The sequence below is a fragment of the Phyllobates terribilis genome, unplaced genomic scaffold, assembly GCF_046119375.1.
Source record: "Phyllobates terribilis strain yellow unplaced genomic scaffold, ASM4611937v1 Scaffold_4__5_contigs__length_816908805, whole genome shotgun sequence".
Classification (NCBI taxonomy): domain Eukaryota; kingdom Metazoa; phylum Chordata; class Amphibia; order Anura; family Dendrobatidae; genus Phyllobates; species Phyllobates terribilis.
In genome coordinates, this window is record NW_027362764.1 from 8657750 (window position 1) to 8670522 (window position 12773).

General features: G+C 38.2%; 1 protein-coding gene across 5 annotated transcripts in view; it reads right to left on the reverse strand.

Annotated features, from left to right (window-relative positions):
• AGAP3 (ArfGAP with GTPase domain, ankyrin repeat and PH domain 3) overlaps positions 1–12773 on the reverse strand; it is a 447006-nt gene that overhangs the window by 112746 nt on the left and 321487 nt on the right. The window lies entirely within an intron of this gene.

Genomic DNA, 12773 nt, shown 5'->3' on the forward strand with positions numbered 1-12773 from the left:
AGGTGCGATATCCCAGTATACAGTATAATACAGGTGAGGTGTGATATCCCAGTATACAGTATAATACAGGTGAGGTGTGATATCCCAGTATACAGTATAATACAGGTGAAGTGTGATATCCCAGTATACAGTATAATACAGGTGAAGTGTGATATCCCAGTATACAGTATAATACAGGTGAGGTGTAATATCTCAGTATACAGTATAATACAGGTGAGGTGTGATATCCCAGTATACAGTATAATACAGGTGAGGTGTGATATCCCAGTATACAGTATAATACAGGTGAAGTGTGATATCCCAGTATACAGTATAATACAGGTGAGGTGTAATATCCCAGTATAATACAGGTGAGGTGCGATATCCCAGTATACAGTATAATACAGGTGAAGTGTGATATCCCAGTATACAGTATAATACAGGTGAAGTGTGATATCCCTGTATACAGTATAATACAGGTGAGGTGTGATATCCCAGTATACAGTATAATACAGGTGAGGTGTGATATCCCAGTATACAGTATAATACAGGTGAAGTGTGATATCCCAGTATACAGTATAATACAGGTGAAGTGTGATATCCCTGTATACAGTATAATACAGGTGAGGTTTGATATCCCTGTATACAGTATAATACAGGTGAGGTGTGATATCCCAGTATAAAGTATAATACAGGTGAGGTGTGATATCCCAGTATACAGTATAATACAGGTGAGGTGTAATATCCCAGTATACAGCATAATACAGGTGAGGTGTGATATCCCAGTATACAGTATAATACAGGTGAGGTGTGGTATCCCAGTATACAGTATAATACAGGTGAGGTGTAATATCCCTGTATATAGTATAATACAGGTGAGGTGTGATATCCCAGTATACAGTATAATACAGGTGAGGTGTGGTATCCCAGTATACAGTATAATACAGGTGAGGTGTGGTATCCCAGTATACAGTATAATACAGGTGAGGTGTAATATCCCTGTAAATAGTATAATACAGGTGAGGTGTAATATCCCAGTATACAGCATAATACAGGTGAGGTGTGATATCCCAGTATACAGTATAATACAGGTGAGGTGTGGTATCCCAGTATACAGTATAATACAGGTGAGGTGTAATATCCCTGTATATAGTATAATACAGGTGAGGTGTGATATCCCAGTATACAGTATAATACAGGTGAGGTGTGATATCCCAGTATACAGTATAATACAGGTGAGGTGTGATATCCCTGTATACAGTATAATACAGGTGAGGTGTAATATCACAGTATACAGTATAATACAGGTGAGGTGTGATATCCCTGTATACAGTATAATACAGGTGAGGTGTGATATCCCAGTATACAGTATAATACCGGTGAGGTGTGATATCCCAGTATACAGTATAATACAGGTGAGGTGTGATATCCCAGTATACAGTATAATACAAGTGAGGTGTAATGTCCCAGTATACAGTATAATACAGGTGAGGTGTAATATCCCAGTATACAGTATAATACAGGTGAGGTGTGATTTCCCCGTATACAGTATAATACAGGTGAGGTGTAATATCCCAGTATACAGTATAATACAGGTGAGGTGAGATATCCGAGTATACAGTATAATACAGGTGAGGTATAATATCCCAGTATACAGTATAATACAGGTGAGGTGTGATATCCCAGTATACAGTATAATACAGGTGAGGTGTGATATCCCAGTATACAGTATAATACAGGTGAGGTGTGATATCCCAGTATACAGTATAATACAGGTGAAGTGTGATATCCCAGTATACAGTATACTAAAGGTGAGGGGTGATATCCCAGTATACAGTATAATACAGGTGAGGTGTAATATCCCAGTATACAGTATAATACAGGTGAGGTGTGATATCCCAGTATACAGTATAATACAGGTGAGGTGTGATATCCCAGTATACAGTATAATACAGGTGAGGTGTAATATCCCAGTATAATACAGGTGAGGTGCGATATCCCAGTATACAGTATAATACAGGTGAAGTGTGATATCCCTGTATACAGTATAATACAGGTGAGGTGTGATATCCCAGTATATAGTATAATACAGGTGAGGTGCGATATCCCAGTATACAGTATAATACAGGTGAAGTGTGATATCCCAGTATACAGTATAATACTGGTGAAGTGTGATATCCCTGTATACAGTATAATACAGGTGAGGTGTGATATCCCAGTATACAGTATAATACTGGTGAGGTGTGATATCCCAGTATAAAGTATAATACAGGTGAGGTGTGATATCCCAGTATACAGTATAAAACAGGTGAAGTGTGATATCCCTGTATGCAGTATAATACAGGTGAGGTGTGATATCACAGTATAATACAGGTGAGGTGTGATATCCCTGTATACAGTATAATACAGGTGAGGTGTGATATCCCAGTATACAGTATAATACAAGTGAGGTGTGATATCCCAGTATACAGTATAATACAGGTGAGGTGTAATATCCCAGTATAATACAGGTGAGGTGCGATATCCCAGTATACAGTATAATACAGGTGAGGTGCGATAACCCAGTATACAGTATAATACTGGTGAAGTGTGATATCCCTGTATACAGTATTATACAGGTGAGGTGTGATATCCACGTATACAGTATAATACAGGTGAGGTGCGATATCCCAGTATACAGTATAATACAGGTGAGGTGTGATATCCCAGTATACAGTATAATACAGGTGAGGTGTGATATCCCAGTATACAGTATAATACAGGTGAAGTGTGATATCCCAGTATACAGTATAATACAGGTGAAGTGTGATATCCCAGTATACAGTATAATACAGGTGAGGTGTAATATCTCAGTATACAGTATAATACAGGTGAGGTGTGATATCCCAGTATACAGTATAATACAGGTGAGGTGTGATATCCCAGTATACAGTATAATACAGGTGAGGTGTGATATCCCAGTATACAGTATAATACAGGTGAGGTGTAATATCCCAGTATAATACAGGTGAGGTGCGATATCCCAGTATACAGTATAATACAGGTGAAGTGTGATATCCCAGTATACAGTATAATACAGGTGAAGTGTGATATCCCTGTATACAGTATAATACAGGTGAGGTGTGATATCCCAGTATACAGTATAATACAGGTGAGGTGTGATATCCCAGTATACAGTATAATACAGGTGAAGTGTGATATCCCAGTATACAGTACAATACAGGTGAAGTGTGATATCCCTGTATACAGTATAATACAGGTGAGGTGTGATATCCCTGTATACAGTATAATACAGGTGAGGTGTGATATCCCAGTATACAGTATAATACAGGTGAGGTGTGATATCCCAGTATACAGTATAATACAGGTGAGGTGTAATATCCCAGTATACAGCATAATACAGGTGAGGTGTAATATCCCAGTATACAGTATAATACAGGTGAGGTGTGGTATCCCAGTATACAGTATAATACAGGTGAGGTGTAATATCCCTGTATATAGTATAATACAGGTGAGGTGTGATATCCCAGTATACAGTATAATACAGGTGAGGTGTGATATCCCAGTATACAGTATAATACAGGTGAGGTGTGATATCCCTGTATACAGTATAATACAGGTGAGGTGTAATATCACAGTATACAGTATAATACAGGTGAGGTGTGATATCCCTGTATACAGTATAATACAGGTGAGGTGTGATATCCCAGTATACAGTATAATACCGGTGAGGTGTGATATCCCAGTATACAGTATAATACAGGTGAGGTGTGATATCCCAGTATACAGTATAATACAAGTGAGGTGTAATATCCCAGTATACAGTATAATACAGGTGAGGTGTAATATCCCAGTATACAGTATAATACAGGTGAGGTGTGATTTCCCCGTATACAGTATAATACAGGTGAGGTGTAATATCCCAGTATACAGTATAATACAGGTGAGGTGAGATATCCGAGTATACAGTATAATACAGGTGAGGTATAATATCACAGTATAATACAGGTGAGGTGTGATATCCCAGTATACAGTATAATACAGGTGAGGTGTGATATCCCAGTATACAGTATAATACAGGTGAAGTGTGATATCCCAGTATACAGTATACTAAAGGTGAGGGGTGATATCCCAGTATACAGTATAATATAGGTGAGGTGTAATATCCCAGTATACAGTATAATACAGGTGAGGTGTGATATCCCAGTATACAGTATAATACAGGTGAGGTGTGATATCCCAGTATACAGTATAATACAGGTGAAGTGTGATATCCCAGTATACAGTATAATACAGGTGAAGTGTGATATCCCAGTATACAGTATAATACAGGTGAGGTGTAATATCCCAGTATACAGTATAATACAGGTGAGGTGTGATATCCCAGTATACAGTATAATACAGGTGAGGTGTGATATCCCAGTATACAGTATAATACAGGTGAGGTGTGATATCCCAGTATACAGTATAATACAGGTGAAGTGTGATATCCCAGTATACAGTATACTAAAGGTGAGGTGTGATATCCCAGTATACAGTATAATACAGGTGAGGTGTAATATCCCAGTATACAGTATAATACAGGTGAGGTGTGATATCCCAGTATACAGTATAATACAGGTGAGGTGTGATATCCCAGTATACAGTATAATACAGGTGAAGTGTGATATCCCAGTATACAGTATAATACAGGTGAAGTGTGATATCCCAGTATACAGTATAATACAGGTGAGGTGTAATATCCCAGTATACAGTATAATACAGGTGAGGTGTGATATCCCAGTATACAGTATAATACAGGTGAGGTGTGATATCCCAGTATACAGTATAATACAGGTGAGGTGTGATATCCCAGTACACAGTATAATACAGGTGAGGTGTAATATCCAAGTATAATACAGGTGAGGTGCGATATCCCCGTATATAGTATAATACAGGTGAGGTGCGATATCCCAGTATACAGTATAATACAGGTGAGGTGCGATATCCCAGTATACAGTATAATACAGGTGAGGTGTGATATCCCAGTATACAGTATAATACAGGTGAGGTGTGATATCCCAGTATACAGTATAATACAGGTGAGGTGTGATATCCCAGTATACAGTATAATACAGGTGAAGTGTGATATCCCAGTATACAGTATAATACAGGTGAAGTGTGATATCCCAGTATACAGTATAATACAGGTGAGGTGTAATATCTCAGTATACAGTATAATACAGGTGAGGTGTGATATCTCAGTATACAGTATAATACAGGTGAGGTGTGATATCCCAGTATACAGTATAATACAGGTGACGTGTGATATCCCAGTATACAGTATAATACAGGTGAGGTGTAATATCCCAGTATAATACAGGTGAGGTGCGATATCCCAGTATACAGTATAATACAGGTGAAGTGTGATATCCCTGTATACAGTATAATACAGGTGAAGTGTGATATCCCTGTATACAGTATAATACAGGTGAGGTGTGATATCCCAGTATACAGTATAATACAGGTGAGGTGTGATATCCCAGTATACAGTATAATACAGGTGAAGTGTGATATCCCAGTATACAGTATAATACAGGTGAAGTGTGATATCCCTGTATACAGTATAATACAGGTGAGGTGTGATATCCCAGTATACAGTATAATACTGGTGAGGTGTGATATCCCAGTATAAAGTATAATACAGGTGAGGTGTGATATCACAGTATACAGTATAATACAGGTGAGGTGTGATATCCCTGTATACAGTATAATACAGGTGAGGTGTGATATCCCAGTATACAGTATAATACAGGTGAGGTGTGATATCCCAGTATAAAGTATAATACCGGTGAGGTGTGATATCTCAGTATACAGTATAATACAGGTGAGGTGTGATATCACAGTATACAGTATAATACAGGTGAGGTGTGATATCCCTGTATACAGTATAATACAGGTGAGGTGTGATATCCCTGTATACAGTATAACACAGGTGAGGTGTGATATCCCAGTATACAGTATAATACCGGTGAGGTGTGATATCCCAGTATACAGTATAATACAGGTGAGGTGTGATATCCCAGTATACAGTATAATACAGGTGAGGTGTGATATCCCCATATACAGTATAATACAGGTGAGGTGTGATATCCCAGTATACAGTATAATACAGGTGAGGTGTGATATCCCAGTATACAGTATAATACAGGTGAGGTGTGATATCCCAGTATACAGTATAATACAGGTGAGGTGTGATATCCCCGTATACAGTATAATACAGGTGAGGTGTGATATCCCAGTATACAGTATAATACAGGTGAGGTGTGATATCCCAGTATACAGTATAATACAGGTGAGGTGTGATATCCCAGTATACAGTATAATACAGGTGAGGTGTAATATCCCAGTATAATACAGGTGAGGTGCGATATCCCAGTATACAGTATAATACAGGTGAAGTGTGATATCCCTGTATACAGTATAATACAGGTGAAGTGTGATATCCCTGTATACAGTATAATACAGGTGAGGTGTGATATCCCAGTATACAGTATAATACAGGTGAGGTGTGATATCCCAGTATACAGTATAATACAGGTGAAGTGTGATATCCCAGTATACAGTATAATACAGGTGAAGTGTGATATCCCTGTATACAGTATAATACAGGTGAGGTGTGATATCCCAGTATACAGTATAATACTGGTGAGGTGTGATATCCCAGTATAAAGTATAATACAGGTGAGGTGTGATATCACAGTATACAGTATAATACAGGTGAGGTGTGATATCCCTGTATACAGTATAATACAGGTGAGGTGTGATATCCCAGTATACAGTATAATACAGGTGAGGTGTGATATCCCAGTATACAGTATAATACAGGTGAGGTGTAATATCCCAGTATAAAGTATAATACAGGTGAGGTGTGATATCACAGTATACAGTATAATACAGGTGAGGTGTGATATCCCTGTATACAGTATAATACAGGTGAGGTGTGATATCCCTGTATACAGTATAACACAGGTGAGGTGTGATATCCCAGTATACAGTATAATACCGGTGAGGTGTGATATCCCAGTATACAGTATAATACAGGTGAGGTGTGATATCCCAGTATACAGTATAATACAGGTGAGGTGTGATATCCCCATATACAGTATAATACAGGTGAGGTGTGATATCCCAGTATACAGTATAATACAGGTGAGGTGTGATATCCCAGTATACAGTATAATACAGGTGAGGTGTGATATCCCAGTATACAGTATAATACAGGTGAGGTGTGATATCCCCGTATACAGTATAATACAGGTGAGGTGTGATATCCCAGTATACAGTATAATACAGGTGAGGTGTGATATCCCAGTATACAGTATAATACAGGTGAGGTGTAATATCCCAGTATAATACAGGTGAGGTGCGATATCCCAGTATACAGTATAATACAGGTGAAGTGTGATATCCCTGTATACAGTATAATACAGGTGAAGTGTGATATCCCTGTATACAGTATAATACAGGTGAGGTGTGATATCCCAGTATACAGTATAATACAGGTGAGGTGTGATATCCCAGTATACAGTATAATACAGGTGAAGTGTGATATCCCAGTATACAGTATAATACAGGTGAAGTGTGATATCCCTGTATACAGTATAATACAGGTGAGGTGTGATATCCCAGTATACAGTATAATACTGGTGAGGTGTGATATCCCAGTATAAAGTATAATACAGGTGAGGTGTGATATCACAGTATACAGTATAATACAGGTGAGGTGTGATATCCCTGTATACAGTATAATACAGGTGAGGTGTGATATCCCAGTATACAGTATAATACAGGTGAGGTGTGATATCCCAGTATACAGTATAATACAGGTGAGGTGTAATATCCCAGTATAAAGTATAATACAGGTGAGGTGTGATATCACAGTATACAGTATAATACAGGTGAGGTGTGATATCCCTGTATACAGTATAATACAGGTGAGGTGTGATATCCCAGTATACAGTATAATACAGGTGAGGTGTGATATCCCAGTATACAGTATAATACAGGTGAGGTGTGATATCCCAGTATAAAGTATAATACCGGTGAGGTGTGATATCTCAGTATACAGTATAATACAGGTGAGGTGTGATATCCCAGTATACAGTATAATACAGGTGAGGTGTGATATCCCTGTATACAGTATAATACAGGTGAGGTGTGATATCACAGTATACAGTATAATACAGGTGAGGTGTGATATCCCTGTATACAGTATAATACAGGTGAGGTGTGATATCCCTGTATACAGTATAACACAGGTGAGGTGTGATATCCCAGTATACAGTATAATACCGGTGAGGTGTGATATCCCAGTATAATACAGGTGAGGTGTGATATCCCAGTATACAGTATAATACAGGTGAGGTGTGATATCCCCGTATACAGTATAATACAGGTGAGGTGTGATATCCCAGTATACAGTATAATACAGGTGAGGTGTGATATCCCAGTATACAGTATAATACAGGTGAGGTGTGATATCCCAGTATACAGTATAATACAAGTGAGGTGTGATATCCCAGTATACAGTATAATACAGGTGAGGTGTGATATCCCAGTATACAGTATAATACAGGTGAAGTGTGATATCCCAGTATACAGTATAATACAGGTGAGGTGTGATATCCCAGTATACAGTATAATACAGGTGAGGTGTGATATCCCAGTATACAGTATAATACAGGTGAGGTGTAATATCCCAGTATACAGTATAATACAGGTGAGGTGTGATATCCCAGTATACAGTATAATACAGGTGAGGTGTGATATCCCAGTATACAGTATAATACAGGTGAGGTGTGATATCCCAGTATACAGTATAATACAGGTGAGGTGTGATATCCCAGTATACAGTATAATACAGGTGAGGTGTAATATCCCAGTATACAGTATAATACAGGTGAGGTGTGATATCACAGTATACAGTATAATACAGGTGAGGTGTGATATCCCAGTATACAGTATAATACAGGTGAGGTGTGATATCCCAGTATACAGTATAATACAGGTGAGGTGTAATATCCCAGTATAATACAGGTGAGGTGCGATATCCCCGTATACAGTATAATACAGGTGAGGTGCGATATCCCAGTATACAGTATAATACAGGTGAGGTGCGATATCCCAGTATACAGTATAATACAGGTGATTTGCGATATCCCAGTATACAGTATAATACAGGTGAGGTGTGATATCCCAGTATACAGTATAATACAGGTGAAGTGTGATATCCCAGTATACAGTATAATACAGGTGAAGTGTGATATCCCAGTATACAGTATAATACAGGTGAGGTGTAATATCTCAGTATACAGTATAATACAGGTGAGGTGTGATATCCCAGTAAACAGTATAATACAGGTGAGGTGTAATATCCCAGTATACAGTATAATACAGGTGAGGTGTGATATCCCAGTATACAGTATAATACAGGTGAGGTGTAATATCCCAGTATAATACAGGTGAGGTGCGATATCCCAGTATACAGTATAATACAGGTGAGGTGCGATATCCCAGTATACAGTATAATACAGGTGAAGTGTGATATCCCAGTATACAGTATAATACAGGTGAAGTGTGATATCCCAGTATACAGTATAATACAGGTGAGGTGTGATATCCCAGTATACAGTATAATACAGGTGAGGTGTGATATCCCAGTATACAGTATAATACAGGTGAGGTGTGATATCCCAGTATACAGTATAATACAGGTGAGGTGTAATATCCCAGTATACAGTATAATACAGGTGAGGTGTGATATCCCAGTATACAGTATAATACAGGTGAGGTGTGATATCCCAGTATACAGTATAATACAGGTGAGGTGTGATATCCCAGTATACAGTATAATACAGGTGAGGTGTGATATCCCAGTATACAGTATAATACAGGTGAGGTGTGATATCCCAGTATACAGTATAATACAGATGAAGTGTGATATCCCAGTATACAGTATAATACAGGTGAGGTGTAATATCCCAGTATACAGTATAATACAGGTGAGGTGTGATATCCCTGTATACAGTATAATACAGGTGAGGTGTGATATCCCAGTATACAGTATAATACAGGTGAGGTGTGATATCCCAGTATACAGTATAATACAGGTGAGGTGTGATATCACAGTATACAGTATAATACAGGTGAGGTGTAATATCCCAGTATACAGTATAATACAGGTGAGGTGTGATATCCCTGTATACAGTATAATACAGGTGAGGTGTGATATCCCAGTATACAGTATAATACAGGTGAGGTGTGATATCCCAGTATACAGTATAATACAGGTGAGGTGTGATATCCCAGTATACAGTATAATACAGGTGAGGTGTGATATCCCAGTATACAGTATAATACAGGTGAGGTGTGATATCCCCGTATACAGTATAATACAGGTGAAGTGAGATATCCCAGTATACAGTATAATACAGGTGAGGTGTGATATCCCAGTATACAGTATAATACAGGTGAGGTGTGATATCCCAGTATACAGTATAATACAAGTGAGGTGTAATATCCCAGTATACAGTATAATACAGGTGAGGTGTGATATCCCAGTATACAGTATAATACAGGTGAGGTGTGATATCCCAGTATACAGTATAATACAGGTGAGGTGTGATATCCCAGTATATAGTATAATACAGGTGAGGTGTAATATCCCAGTATACAGTATAATACAGGTGAGGTGTAATATCCCAGTATACAGTATAATACAGGTGAGGTGTGATATCCCAGTATACAGTATAATACAGGTGAGGTGTAATATCCCAGTATACAGTATAATACAGGTGAGGTGTGATATCCCAGTATACAGTATAATACAGGTGAGGTGTAATATCCCAGTATACAGTATAATACAGGTGAGGTGTGATATCCCAGTATACAGTATAATACAGGTGAGGTGTGATATCCCAGTATACAGTATAATACAGGTGAGGTGTAATATCCCTGTATACAGTATAATACAGGTGAGGTGTGATATCCCAGTATATAGTATAATACAGGTGAGGTGTAATATCCCTGTATACAGTATAATACAGGTGAGGTGTGATATCCCCGTATACAGTATAATACAGGTGAGGTGTGATATCCCAGTATACAGTATAATACAGGTGAGGTGTAATATCCAAGTATAATACAGGTGAGGTGCGATATCCCCGTATACAGTATAATACAGGTGAGGTGCGATATCCCAGTATACAGTATAATACAGGTGAGGTGCGATATCCCAGTATACAGTATAATACAGGTGAGGTGTGATATCCCAGTATACAGTATAATACAGGTGAGGTGTGATATCCCAGTATACAGTATAATACAGGTGAGGTGTGATATCCCAGTATACAATATAATACAGGTGAAGTGTGATATCCCAGTATACAGTATAATACAGGTGAAGTGTGATATCCCAGTATACAGTATAATACAGGTGAGGTGTAATATCTCAGTATACAGTATAATACAGGTGAGGTGTGATATCTCAGTATACAGTATAATACAGGTGAGGTGTGATATCCCAGTATACAGTATAATACAGGTGAGGTGTGATATCCCAGTATACAGTATAATACAGGTGAGGTGTAATATCCCAGTATAATACAGGTGAGGTGCGATATCCCAGTATACAGTATAATACAGGTGAGGTGTGATATCCCAGTATACAGTATAATACAGGTGAGGTGTAATATCCCAGTATACAGTATAATACAGGTGAGGTGTGATATCCCAGTATACAGTATAATACAGGTGAGGTGTGATATCCCAGTATACAGTATAATACAGGTGAGGTGTAATATCCCTGTATACAGTATAATACAGGTGAGGTGTGATATCCCCGTATACAGTATAATACAGGTGAAGTGTGATATCCCAGTATACAGTATAATACAGGTGAGGTGTAATATCCCTGTATACAGTATAATACAGATGAGGTGTGATATCCCACTATACAGTATAATACAGGTGAAGTGTGATATCCCAGTATACAGTATAATACAGGTGAAGTGTGATATCCCTGTATACAGTATAATACAGGTGAGGTGTGATATCCCAGTATACAGTATAATACTGGTGAGGTGTGATATCCCAGTATAAAGTATAATACAGGTGAGGTGTGATATCACAGTATACAGTATAATACAGGTGAGGTGTGATATCCCTGTATACAGTATAATACAGGTGAGGTGTGATATCCCAGTATACAGTATAATACAGGTGAGGTGTGATATCCCAGTATAAAGTATAATACCGGTGAGGTGTGATATCTCAGTATACAGTATAATACAGGTGAGGTGTGATATCCCTGTATACAGTATAACACAGGTGAGGTGTGATATCCCAGTATACAGTATAATACCGGTGAGGTGTGATATCCCAGTATACAGTATAATACAGGTGAGGTGTGATATCCCAGTATACAGTATAATACAGGTGAGGTGTGATATCCCCGTATACAGTATAATACAGGTGAGGTGTGATATCCCTGTATACAGTATAATACAGGTGAGGTGTGATATCCCTGTATACAGTATAACACAGGTGAGGTGTGATATCCCAGTATACAGTATAATACAAGTGAGGTGTGATATCCCAGTATACAGTATAATACAGGTGAGGTGTGCTATCCCCGTATACAGTATAATACAGGTGAGGTGTGATATCCCAGTATACAGTATAATACAGATGAGGTGTGATATCCCACTATACAGTATAATACAGGTGAGGTGTAATATCCCAGTATACAGTAT